Genomic DNA, 12,067 nt, shown 5'->3' on the forward strand with positions numbered 1-12,067 from the left:
ATAAGCAGTAACCAAAATAGAAATGGTGTGGCTATGTTAATATCAGACAAAATAGCTTTTAAGGCAAAAATTGTCACTACAGACAAAGGATATTTTGTAATGATAAAAGGATCAATCTTTCAGGAAGAGATAAAATCATAAAAATATTAGCACCAAACAATAGAGCTCCCAAAATACATGACACAGAACTGGCATAACTGAAGGGAGAAATAGACAATTCAACAATTCAACTTCAATACATATTCCACTTCCAATAATGAATAGGACCATCTATCATATTAACAAGAAAAAAGAAGACTTGAACAACACTATAAACTAATTAGACCTAATGCACATCTAAAAAACACCCCACTCAACACAGCAGGATACACATTTTTCTCAAGTGCAGATGGAACATTCTTGAGGAAAGATATGCTAAGCCATAAAGCAAGCCTCAATAAATTTAAAATGACTGATATGACACAAAGTATGTTCTCCAACCACAATGGGATGAAATTTGAAATAAATAACAGAAGAAATTTTGGAAAGTCACAAATATGTAGAAATTAAACACACCCATAACCTTTAACTAGACTGACCATAAATTAAATATGTTATCCATCTAGTTAAAATCTTCTGATCACATCCCATCATTCTTTGAATAAAATATTACAGCCCTACAAATGGCTTAAAAGGCCAAGGTCCTACATGACCTGGCTCCTGGCCACATCAACAACCTCATCTCCTACTATCTCCTCTTCACTCACTTATTCATTGTGCTCCACTGATCTTCATTCTATTTTCTTCAATTAGCCAAGTTCAAATTAGCTGTTTACTCTGCCCAGAATGCACTTTGCCCAAATCTTCACATTTAGTTCTTTCAGGTCTCATCTGAATCTCATCTCCTCCCATAAACTCTCCCATAATTCTGTCATTCTCTTTTCTCAGTACTCTTTCCCTTTAGTCTAGTCTTTTTAAGTCTTCTGAGCACTTGTCACTTTCAATCATTTTCATATGTATTTATTACTCTATTTTCTGCTTCTCCCCACTAGAATGTTAGCTGTAACAGCGCTGTTCTTGGCTGAATCACTGAGGTTTAGAATAGTGCCTAGCACATAGAAATGCTCTATAAACAATTTTATTTCTTGCTGAAGAAATGAATTGAAATTATAAAAAGGACACATACCCCAAAAGTGCATAACAAATGCATACTATCATCTATAAAAATGCAGCATTATTTTGCACATTTCTGTTATTAAGCTCCAAGGCATTTAAAACACTTTTTTTACTTGTAATGACAAGTAAAAGGCAAATAAATTGCAATCTCAGACTCTGGTTTATACCACAGGAATCTGAAATTGAATAGTCTGCTCAACATTATATGGACATATCATGTTAACACTTGAAAGAGAATTATGAACTCTTAAGATTCCTTAATTAATTAACTCCTTTGTCCAGGAAAGTAGTATAGTATACAGATTAAGGAAAAATTCTTTAGAATCAGACAGACTTGGGTTAAAGTCTAACTCTTCTAGTTACTAACTGGATGTCCTGGACAAGTTATTTAACCTCTCACTGAGTATAAACATTTGCTTTTGCAAAGTTAGGATAATAATATGTACTTCATGAGCTTAATGTGGTATAAAATTGATATCACAAATAAAAGGATTCAGACAACACTTTGGTAAATAAGCATTCAATAAGAGCTATTATATTTTGATACTATTATAATTTAGGTAAACCAAAAGGAAACATGAGGCCATGGTACTTCTTATATTTTTTATTACATATAACTCTGTCATCAGGTATAATACCTGACAAATAAGGTATAATACTCTGTCATCAAGTATTAAACCTGATGATAGGATAGGATTCTGTCATCAGGTATAATCAATGAATGAGAATATGAGAAGAGCTGTACAGAACGAGGAGGTATTTACAGTATGCTTAAAAATTAATCGGTAAGTCCCACTGTGAAACTTTTCCTTATGTAGTGTTATACCACATGAAGACTATCATTCCTTTGGGTTTCTCTTCCTATGGTAACTTTGAAGAATATAACTATTTCTGTAACTCATAATTCACACTAAAATGATAGTAACTACTTCACAACTAACTTGTCTGAAAAAATGTGATTCAAGAAAATTCCAAGACAGAAAGATAAAGGGTAAGAAATCAAACTAAAGTATATACAACTAAAAAGTGATATGGTATTTTAGGAATGAGGGTACATGAGGGTAAGTGCATCATGATTAGCGACCAAACATCATTTGTTTCAAAGTCTGTCAGTGATTTGTCACTGCACATCTGTTACTCAGCTCATACACAAGCAGCAAAGAGGTAGTTGCATTGCCTTCTTATCTCCCAGTGATAAACCCATGTGGACATTTTATAAAAATGAATTTTTGAAAGAGAGAACTGACCAACAAAGTTGAGTGTAGCAAAGAAATAAAAAGTGACAACACTGAAGGTAAAATTCAAATCAAATATAAAGAGAGCTATAGGAGAAAGAGCTGACTGTGGGAATGTTGACACACCCACTGTTCAAGGGATTCAGTCAGAAGAACTTAGTGACAGTGAACTTAAGGACATAAATGAAGAAAGCAGTTCTGACAAAAAAGCTGAAAATGTTCCAGAGAAAGTGATACTGGTAAAATTACTGGAATTATAGGAATTCTCAGAGATATTTCACAAAACTGAAAGTACAAAGATTAAAACATTAGAAGCTGATCCAAATTAGAAAGGCGTATGAGAGTTTGCCAAGGCATATTGTCATTGGTATTTGCTCACTCTGTATTGAGAATTACATGGTGAGAAGAAGGTAGTAAGCACTGTTCAAATAACTCTGGATAAGCTTTTTTTTTTTTTTTTTTTTGGCGGTATGCGGGCCTCTCACTGTTGTGGCCTCTCCCGTTGCGGAGCACAGGCTCCGGATGCGCAGGCCCAGCGGCCATGGCTCACGGGCCCAGCCGCTCCGCGGCATATGGGATCCTCCCAGACCGGGGCACGAACCCATATCCCCTGCATCGGCAGGCGGACTCTTAACCACTGCGCCACCAGGGAGGCCCTGGATAAGCTTTTTATAGAAAACTAAAAAATAAATATAGTTTTAATATTTTCCATTCCTTACATACTTATAATCTATAATAAGAAAGTTTTTAATATTTTGACAAAAACTGGTAAAGGTCACAGAACAATCAAAATTGCTACAATGATCACACTGCAAGATTTTTCAGCTTGCACAGTTGTTTCTATGGTACTGTGCTACCATGCAAAGCAAGGAGTGCCTGTATATGCTGTTTCCATTATACTATACTATCTTGCTAAACATACAAAAGGCTTCAATGTGGGAGATTTGAAAGAAATGTTAGATTGCTTCCAGAACTGATTAAAAAGTAGACTAAAACTATTGAGGTCTTCATCTAACAATAAAAAAGAACTTCTAAACATCAAGGTGGGGACTTCTCTGGTGGCACAATGGTTAAGAATCCGCCTGCCAATGCAGGGGACACGGGTTCAATCCCTGGTCCGGGAAGATCCCACATGCTGTGGAGCAACTAAGCCCATGCGCCACAACTATGAGCCCATGTGCCACAACTACTGAAGCCCGTGCACCTAGAGCCCGTGCTCCACAACAAGAGAAGCCACCACAATGAGAAGCCCACTTACCACAACGAAGAGTAGCCCCTGCTTGCTGCAACTAGAGAAAGCCCACTCGCAGCAACAAAAACCCAACACAGCCAAAAATTAATTAATTAATTATTTCAAAATAAATAAATAAACATCAAGGTGATGTTTATGGTCTGTGACATTTGCATCCTTAGAAGTCTTCAAGAAAAAAACTCACAATTATGTCTCCTAATTTTCTCATTGATTTAAATTCTGAGGTTTAAAAAAAAGTACACAGCAATATCAGAACTATAAAATAAATAAACAACAAACTTTCAAGGGATTCTCAAGCTAGTTTAAGACTCAGATACATTCACGTGACATGTTTATATAACGATATAAATAATTAAGTGAAGTTAGCAACAGACAATGAATGATATTCACAGAAGCTCAATGTAGCTTCCAGGAAAAAGTAAGAGTTGACAGCCATAAAAAAGAATGAAGTAATGCCATTTGCAGCAACCAAGGCTGGGCCTAGAGATTATCATGTTAAGTGAAGTAAGTCAGACAGGGAAAGACAAATATCATGTATCACTTACATGTGGAATCTAAAAAAATGACACAAATGAACTTACAAAACAGAAATAGACTCACAGACATGGAAAACAAACTTATGGTTACCAAAGGGGATAGCAGGGGGGAATGGGGGATAAATTAGGAGTTTGGGATTAACATATACATACTACTATATATAAAAGAGGTAAACAACAAGGATTTACTGTATAGCACAGGGAACTATACTCAATATCTTGTAGTAACCTATAATGGAAAAGAATCTGAAAAAGAATATATGAATATCTATATATACATATGTGTGTGTATAAATATAACTGCATCACTTTTCTGTACACTTGAAACTAACACAGCATTGTAAATTAACTATACTTAAATTCAAAGAAAAAAACAAACAAAAGTAAGAGTTGAACTGGACCTATCCTATGTAGCCCAATAATATTGGGAGCAGGGAAGAAAACTCCAGGCACAGAGCTTGGCATAAACAAGAAGTAAGAAGAAAAAGAAAAAGACTGGACCAACAAGAGCAGGTTTATCATCAGAGTAGCAAGAAAAAAATGGGGGGGCTTCCCTGGTGGCGCAGTGGTTGAGAGTCCGCCTGCCGATGCAGGGGACACGGGTTCGCGCCCCGGTCCGGGAGGATCCCACATGCCGCGGAGCGGCTGGGCCCGTGAGCCATGGCCGCTGAGCCTGCGCGTCCGGAGCCTGTGCTCCGCAACGGGAGAGGCCACAGCAGTGAGAGGCCCGCGTACCGCAAAAACAAACAACAAAAAAAAAAAAAATGGGGAAATGTGACCACTTGTGCAGAGTCTTGAATATCAGGCCAATTGGCAATATGAACAGAAAGTTTTTGATGAGAAAACTGTTACAATAAAAGGTTATCACAACAAAATAAGAATGAAACTATAGGAACCTGGACTATAATACTAACTATGGAAATAAACTGTATAAGATATATATGAAATATATTTAAGAAAGAATGCAGAGGGGTTACTGACCAATTTGATAGAAAGAATGAAAAAGGAAAAAGAGATAAATAACCTAAATGTATGAGACCAGGTAACTAGGAATAATGACCCCAATGAGAGAATTCAAAACATCAAGAAAGCCACCTTGTCCAAAGAAGCAAGATGAGTTTGTTGGGGGGATCCACTGACCATGAGGAACCTTAGATCACAGAAAAGATGTCACTGCCGCTTCCAGTAATGACTGAGCAAGATCCTACTGGATCCACTCCCACATAGAAAACAACTATAAAGTTTAGACATAATACAAAAAGAAGCTACCTGAAAGCACTGGAGAGTAACAAGAAGCAGGCAGATTCTGGAGGAAGAAAGCTGTGAAATGAGTTTCCATTTTCAGGGTGCAGAGATGAGGTGCTGACTGCAGGTCAGCAGAGCAACAGGAGTGCTGTCTTTCTGGTCTGTGGAATCAGAATACTGAAGCACAGGAAATCATAGCCTTTGGCCAAGGAGGAAGGGGATTCCAGAAGAAAAAGAACCAGAAAAGGGATACACAAATTCTATCTTCCAACATCTTTGGATAACCCTTGAATTAACATGTATGAAACAAATTCAAAGCAGTTCAACTAAAGACAAAATATCTGTACTGAAGCTGGAGCTTCAACTAAAGAAATAAAGTATGCAATTCTATTCTGACCAAGAGAATTACTGGCCAAACAACAACTTCAACAACCACAGAAAACAATGGAAAACTTTATCAAGAAAAAAGATCAATTCAAATAAACCAACAAATAGTCAGAAAAGAGTAACAGAGGAACAAAAACAGAGAAGACAAACAAATAAAATGGTAGAGGCAAGGGCTCCCCTGGTGGCGCAGTGGTTGAGAGTCCGCCTGCCGATGCAGGGGACACGGGTTCATGCCCCGGTCCGGGAAGATCCCACATACCGCGGCGTGGCTAGGCCTGTGAGCCATGGCCGCTAAGCCTGCGCGTCTGGAGCCTGTGTTCCGCGACGGGAGAGGCCACAACAGTGAGAGGTCTGCATACCGCAAAAATAATAATAATAATAAATAAAATAAAATAAAATGGTAGAGGCAAAATCAACAGCATTGATAATCATGTTAAATGTTAATGGACAAAGATCCAATTAAGAGACAGAGGCTTCCAAAACTGATTTAAAAAGCAAGACACAATTATATGCTGTCCAAAAGAGATGAATTTTAAATGTAAAGGCCCAGAGAGATTGAAAATATATGGATAGAAAAAGATACATAATGCAAAAAGTAAGCAAAAGATGTCTAGAGTGGCTATATTAATATCAGACAAAACAGATTTTAGGACAAAAATTAGCACCAGAGATAAAGAGGGACCTTGCATAATGATAAAAGGATCAATAAGACATAATAATAATAAAAGTGCATATGTTAATAATAGAGCTTCAAAGAACATGGAGCAAAATTTGACAATATTAAAGGGGAAAATCACCAATTCCAAAATCTTAATTGGAAGAAAAAGGAAAAGACTGGAACAACAAGAGCAGGTTTATCAGCAGAGTAGCAAGAAAAAAATGGGGAAATGTGACCACTTGTGCAGAGTCTTGAATATCAGGCCAATTGGCAATATGGAACAACAGAAAGTTTTTGATGAGAAAACTGTTACAATAAAAGGTTATTACAATAAAATAAGAATGAAACTACTTATTTTATGAATAAAGTGAAACTATCTTTATTTCAGCAATTGATGGAATAACTAGACAAATATAAGTCAGCAAAGACAAAGAAGATATGAACAACACTATCAACCACCTTGACCAAGTTGATATCCATAGAATTATACCTCACAACTGCAAAATACCCATTCTTTTCAATTGCTCATAGTAGGTTCACCAAGATAAATCATATGCTGGCCATGAAACAAGCCTCAGTAAATTGAAAAGCAGTAACATCATACCAAGTATGTTCTTTAACCACAATGGAACTAGGTTAGATATCAATAATAAGATAACTTTTTTAAAAACCCAAATATTAGGAAATTAAGTAACGACCTTTAATAATTCATGGATGAAAGAAGTAATCATAAGGAAAATTAGAAAATATTCTTAACTGAATGATAATGAAAACATAACATGTCAAAATTTGTGGGATACAGCAAAAGCAGTGATTGGAGAGAACATTTTAGCTTTAAATGATTACATTAAAAAAGAAGAAAGATTTAAAATCAATGGCCTAACCTCCCATCTCAGGAAATGAAAAGGAGAACAAACTAAATGTAAAATAATTAGAAGAAAATAATAAAGAGCAGAAATTGATTAAAGAGGAAATGTACAACACTGAAAATCAATAAACCCAACAACTGATTGTCTAGAAATAAAATTGATAAACATCTGGGCAGACTAATGAGACAAAAGAGAGAAGATACAAATTAAAAACAGCAAGGGCTTTCCTGGTGGCGCAGTGGTTGAGAGTCCGCCTACCGATGCAGGGGATACGGGTTCGTGCCCCGGTCTGGGAAGATCCCACATGCCGCGGAGCTGCTGGGCCCGTGAGCCATGGCCGCTGGGCCTGCGCATCCGGAGCCTGTGCTCCGCAACGGGAGAGGCCACAGCAGTGAGAGGCCCGCGTACCGCAAAAAAAAAAAAAAAAAAAAAAACAGCAAGAATGAAAGAAAGGACATCATTATAGTTCCTACAGAAATGAAAAGGATAATAAAGGAATGTTATTAACAACTTCATGCCAATAAATTTGCAACCTAGATTAAATGTAAAAATTAACTGAAACAAAATACCAAAACTAACAATTAGAAAACTTGAATGGCCTCATATCAAACAAAGAAATTGAATTCATAATTAAAATCTTCCCACAAAGAAAAGTCCAAGTGAAGATGACTTGACTGGTCAATTCTATCGAATACTTAAGGACAAAACAATGCCAATCCTACATAAATTTTTTTCAGAAAACACAAGAAGAGGGAACACTTCACAACTCATTGATGAGGCCAGTATCACTTTGATACCAAAACCAGCAAAGACATCATGAGAAAAGAAAACATAGATCAATATCCCTCATAAACACAGATGCAAAAATTCTTAACAAAATTATAGCAAATCAGATTTGACAATATATAAAAGTGATAATACATAATGACTAAGTGGTATCTATCCCATGAATGTAAGGTTGACTTAACATCCCAAAACAAAATCAATTTAATTTACCACATTAACACACTAAATGAGAAAAAATATGTATTGTAATTTCAATAGATGAAGAAAATTTTTGACAAAATTCAACACTCCATTGTAATAGAAGTTGAAGGGAATATCCTTCATCTGATTAAGGGCATCATCATCAACAATAAAAAGCTCACTACTTTTGCACTAAGATCAGGAATGAGTAAAGGAAGTTTGCTCTCACCATTTCTACGCATAATTGTAATGGATATCCTAACCAGTACAATGAAGCAAGAAAAAGAAATAAAAGTCATATGCAAAAAAAAAAAAAAAAAAAAGGAAGAAGTAGAAATGCCATTACCTGCAGATGACATGATCATGTACAGAAAAGATCCTAAGGGATCTGTAAAAAGTCCTACTAGAACTTAAAAGAAAACTCAACAGGGTTACATGACACAAAGTAAAAAATACATTTTTTTCTATAGACTAGCAATTAAAAATTAGAAAATGAAAATTTTTAAATCCATTTATAATAGCATCAAAAAACAAAATACTTAGGAATAAATTTAATAAAAGATGTGCAAAACCTGAAAGCTACAAAAATTTGTAAAGGGAAATAAAAGAAAAACTAAATAAATGGAAAGATATACCATATTTATGGACTGGAATGTTGAGATAGCAATTCTCTCCAAATTAAAAATTCAATGCAATCCCACTAGTTTCCTAGTAGGTTTTTTGAAGAAATTGATAAGTTGATTTTACATTTATATAAAAATGCAAAGACAGAAGAGCAAAAACAACCTAGAAAAAGAAGAATAAAGCTAGAACACTCACAGTATCTGATGCTGAAACTTAAAATAAAACTACAGTAATCAAAATAGTATGGTTTTGATAAAGATAGATAATAAATCAAAGAAACAAAATAGAGAGTCCAGTAAATACCCCAATACTTTTATGATCAAATGGTTTGTGACAAAGGTGCCAAAGATAATTCAATGCGGAAAGGATAGTCTTTTCAACAAATGTTGCTGGAACATGGTTATCTATATGGAAAATAAATAAACCTTGACCCTTACTTCATACAATACCCCAAAATTAACTCGAAATGAATCACAGACTTAAAGGCAAAAACTATAAAAATCCTAGAAGAAAAGATAAGAAAAACTTTATAACTTTGAGTAAGACAAATATTTCTTAAACAGGACACAGAAAGAATGAACATATACAGACAACAGCTAAGAGGCAGCTGGAGATAAGGTATCATAATGTGACTGGGCTTATTCTTTTCTGCGGGTGGGGGGGCTCTCATAGTGCTTTTGCTCATACTTCTTTTGCAGCTCATATAACATCAAAATCATTCTTTCATTCAGACAAAATAAATGTGAATAAAAAACTCTCCAACCAACCTCTGAAGCCCTTGCATCTTAATATAAAAAATTAACTTTTACAGAGAGAGAGAGAAATTGGAAGGTATGTTTTACCACATCAAACTAGACAACAATGACATTTCAGAGAAAGATTTCAGAAAGGATCATAATGAAAAAGTCAGTTAGAAAAGTCAAAATTAAAAGAAAAGGAATTGATAAAAATTTACCAGGCATATCTTCATGACAGAGAGTATAAATGAACTTTCTTTTACATAAGGAGTATATTCCCAGAAAAGTAAGTATAAAAGCAAGTTTTTATAAAATGCAACTTTTTATGCAGTAGTAATTTCTTTATAAATTAATTTTATTATGAATCATATTATACAGAAAGACCCTTCATGATTTCAATAACAAACCCTAATTTATATTTTGTATAATTCTAAATGTTCCTAAGTTAGATTGCCTAAGGCCAAATATGGAGTTGAAATATTAATGCAAATTATAAATATACAATAAATTTACTTATCATAAGGGGAAAAAATCAGAGACTAAAACTTGAAATTATCCAAAAAAGTTGATTTTTCATCTATAATCATAAAAGTGCAACTTTTCAGCCATTTTCTGTGTAAAAATCACAAGAGGTTGACAACAGAAAGTAGAAATGACATAGAAAAAGGAAAAAGATAAAAGTTTATAGCTATTCACAAATATAAGAAGGACACAAGTTAAGTGGACCACAATAAAAAAGGCATGGGGCTTCCCTGGTGGCGCAGTGGTTGAGAGTCCGCCTGCCGATGCAGGGGACACGGGTTCGTGCCCCGATCCCGGAAGATCCCACATGCCGCGGAGCGGCTGGGCCCGCGAGCCATGGCCGCGGAGCCTGTGTGTCCGGAGCCTGTGCTCCGCAACGGGAGAGGCCACAGCAGTGAGAGGCCCGCGTACAGCAAAAACAAACAAAAACAAAAACAACAAAAAAAAAAAAAAGGCATGAAGATACTTGATCTGAAATTTAAGCTCTCTGTATTTATCAGGCTCATTACATCAATCACAGGCTTAAAAAAAAAAAGAAAGAAAGAAAGAAAAAGAAAAGACACAGGCCAAGCCTTGCTAGAATAATTTACTAATTTGAACATTTAATAAAAATGTACAATCAGGGCCTCCCTGGTGGCGCAAGTGGTTGAGAGTCCGCCTGCCGATGCAGGGGATATGGGTTCGTGCCCCGGTCTGGGAGGATCCCATATGCCGCGGAGCGGCTGGGCCCGTGAGCCATGGCCGCTGAGCCTGCGCGTCCGGAGCCTGCGCGTCCGGAGCCTGTGCTCCGCAACGGGGGAGGCCACAACAGTGAGAGGCCCGCATACCGCAAAAAAAAAAAAAAAAAAAAAAAATACACAATCATAGCTATTATACACCAAACACCAAGTATGTACAAGTAACATATTATCTCTAACTCTTAAATAACCTTACAAGATAGGTATTATCATCCCATTTATCTTAACCCCACAGAGGTTAAGAGATTTATCCAAAACCATATTGTCATTAATAGAAGAGAAGGGACTTGAACCTAGGTCTGTCCTTTGAAAACAGCAATCTAACTCCCAAATGTTGGCATACAACAATTTTTTAAAACAGATTTTGTTTCATTTACAATGATTATACTTATCAAAGAAATCCTTTAGGGAATTACAGAATACTAAACAACTCATAAGGTAGCAGCAATACTAGAAATTCCACGGAATGAAGCCAAAAATACCTACCAGAATTAAGGTAGAAAGCTATGACTATGACATATTATTAAGACAGTAAGAATCTTTTTTAAACTTTTAGAAAATTTCTATTAACCTTTGTTAACCCAACAGAAAGCCAAAAATAGGATGAAATGGTTTTGTGGTTCAATAAAAAAAAAATCTCAACACTTCAAGTCACATCTTAAGAAATCATTTCTAAAATAAACTGGGGGTTAGGAGGTGAAGAGGCACAATGAAAATAAAGTATATACAAAACAAAGATAACAACTCAAGACAAACTATTCAAGGGAATATAGATAATTACAATGATTTATTAGGAAAAAAAAGTTTCTCTGATTAAATAACATTCTGAAAATAAGCAGTCATTGACAGGGAATAAAATTATTTTAAATTGAAGGAAAGAAACACAATCATAATACTCCATCTAAAACATCTGTGCAAAAAAGAGATGTCCAGGGCCTCCCTGGTGGCGCAAGTGGTTGGGGGTCCGCCTGCCGATGCAGGGGATACGGGTTCGTGCCCCGGTCTGGGAGGATCCCGTGTGCCGCGGAGCGGCTGGGCCCGTGAGCCATGGCCGCTGGGCCTGCGCGTCCGGAGCCTGTGCTCCGCAACGGGGGAGGCCACAACAGTGAGAGGCCCGCATACCGCAAAAAAAAAAAAAGAGATG

The 12,067-nt window shown here is 36.2% G+C and overlaps 1 protein-coding gene across 2 annotated transcripts in view; it reads right to left on the bottom strand.

Annotated features, from left to right (window-relative positions):
• TTC28 (tetratricopeptide repeat domain 28) overlaps positions 1-12,067 on the bottom strand; it is a 598,643-nt gene that overhangs the window by 551,998 nt on the left and 34,578 nt on the right. The window lies entirely within an intron of this gene.

Source organism: Mesoplodon densirostris, chromosome 15 (genome assembly GCF_025265405.1).
Source record: "Mesoplodon densirostris isolate mMesDen1 chromosome 15, mMesDen1 primary haplotype, whole genome shotgun sequence".
NCBI lineage: Eukaryota > Metazoa > Chordata > Mammalia > Artiodactyla > Ziphiidae > Mesoplodon > Mesoplodon densirostris.